The sequence below is a fragment of the Dipodomys merriami genome, unplaced genomic scaffold, assembly GCF_024711535.1.
Source record: "Dipodomys merriami isolate MVZ:Mamm:240054 unplaced genomic scaffold, mDipMer1.0.p SCAF_89, whole genome shotgun sequence".
NCBI lineage: Eukaryota > Metazoa > Chordata > Mammalia > Rodentia > Heteromyidae > Dipodomys > Dipodomys merriami.
In genome coordinates, this window is record NW_027206501.1 from 1,419,514 (window position 1) to 1,421,847 (window position 2,334).

The 2,334-nt window shown below is 36.0% G+C and overlaps 1 pseudogene; it reads right to left on the bottom strand.

Annotated features, from left to right (window-relative positions):
- Nucleotides 1-1,242: 1,242 nt before the first annotated feature.
- LOC138820507 (U2 spliceosomal RNA) lies at nucleotides 1,243-1,409 on the bottom strand (annotated as a pseudogene).
- Between the last annotated feature and the right edge of the window lie 925 nt (nucleotides 1,410-2,334).

The window sequence follows — 2,334 nt, forward strand, 5'->3', positions numbered from 1 at the left end:
AAGTTGTTGCTGTTTATTACAGATTCTTAGGTTGAGTGTAATCAACATTTGTTTTATTGACACTCCAGGACTTTAATTGCTTGCTGTAGTCACTCTCCAAAGAATAAGCAATTGGCCCACTGTATTATTAAAATAGCTAATGTACATCCCAGCTTTGACATCCTTTCTTGCCAATATGCTTAATAACATTTCTCCCCAAAGAAACATTTGCATACTCTTCATATATAAAACACAAGAATTGGCCTATGGAGCCATAATTGAGGAAAAATATTACTTTGCCCCTCCTACTTTGGAAAGGCCTCATTTGAGGGTAACTTGCTTTATTCTCTAAAATTACTCCCCTGATCACTTTCTGTGCCATCTGGAAAGTAGGAAGCCCTGCTTTCCAATATGTGCACTGATAAATGTAGTTTCTTGGAAATTATCATGGCCTGAGATAATTATCAGGAGCTCTCTCTAGGCCTGTTGGTTCATTTAAAAAGTGAGAGCTTGGTATAACTTCTAGAACCCAAGTGGCTGCTTACAACACTCAGTAGCACATGCTGTATGGTTCCTGGGCCTCGCCAAAGGCAGGATAGAATACCCCACAGAGGTGTGAAGTGAGAAGTCAGAGTTCGGAGACAAATTAGATGCTCTTTCAGTTCTTTTGCTAGTAATTGGGCCACCTACACATTTTAAGAGGGTAAACAATCTAGATTTAGAACTTCAGAGCTAGAAAGAACCTCCGATTGTAAAGTACAACTTCTCTTTTTAAACAAGGTAACTGAGATCCAAAGAATAGTGATCTGCTCAAAGCCACAGAAAAGACATCTGGCATGGGTAGTAGTTATTTTCTTCCTCCCTTCTTCCATACAATGTCTAACATGTGCTATCTCAGGAGCCTTATTCTATTTCCATAAAGGGGGACAAATATTGTATTTAAAACCCATCAACCAACCAACCACCTAATCAATCTGACTAAGCTCCGCTTGTGTGTGAACACAATATCTGTGTTTCCGAGGCTTTCATTTTGCTGACCAGGTCTGTGGGATGAGAACATGGAGCGAGGACTGAGCTTAAGATTTGTGTAGACATCACAAGCATCATATAGGAGGTTGTTTCCTGCCAAAAGATTTACTATTCCTTAAGGATCACTGAACAATACGCAGGCACAGATAGCTAGAGGAGTAAGTTTTCAAATGATTGTGAGCTCATTTTGAAGCTTATAGATTTTATTCATGTATCTACATCATTATTCTTTTCACCCTTTTGATGACTTATGCCTGGAGTTAACAGCAATACCAGCACGGAGGATGACAAGCTCCCATTCCACCACCTCACTCTAAAAATCCATTTAACACATTGACCTGATATTAAACTGATAAGAACAGATAAACATATGTGATCTTAACCAAAGACTGAGAAGTAATGTGTCATTATTTGTAACATAGTTATAAAATGTTGTATTTCTAGAGCTCAATTGGGTGTTGTTATAATTTATAAACAAGAATACGTAGCTGGTAACAGATGAGCACTTATAGTAACTATAGTAATGGCGAGATAAAAATCAGCAGAAATCATAGCCCTACCTATTTTAAAAGATGAAAGCAACATTATTCAGATTGCATGATTTTAATGTCATTGTTTTCAATTTTTGTATAACTTGGGTTGTTCTTGGAAATCAAATAGAATGCCCCCAAATTTGTTTCTTCTGGGTATATTCTTTTTCCCACCTCTTGTACATCAAATAATCTAAAAACTAATCAACTGATTTTTCTTAGGGAGAACTGTATAAGAATGTATGTGTGTCCAATAGAAATGCCATGGTGAAAACAACACTTTCCTTTTTCACACAAACTATGTGACATAGGGAGCAGAAGTGTGGCTCAAGTGGTAGGGTGCTAGTCTTGAGTGAAAAAGCCAAACAAGAGTGAGAGGCGCTAAGTTCAGGTCCCAGTACTCGTGTGCACACACACAAGTAAATAAACTAACATGTAAATTAGATTTAATGCTGGTCCTTCCCACAGGTCTGGCTTCAGTAAGCTAGCCTCATTTACTATTTTATATCCTTTATTTTCCTACCTTTAACAATAAAACCAATACCACTGAAGTGTCTTCAGATATATATCTATATCTATATACCTATATCTCTATCTATCTATCTATCTATATATATATATATCTTTCTTTACATAAATTAAAACTTTGGAAGAGGGGATGCTTTCATTTCTCTGCCTTGGTCTCTCATTCTCTGTGTGTATGTACATATATATATATATATATATATATATATATATAGACACACACACACACACACACATATATATATATATATATATATATATATATATATAT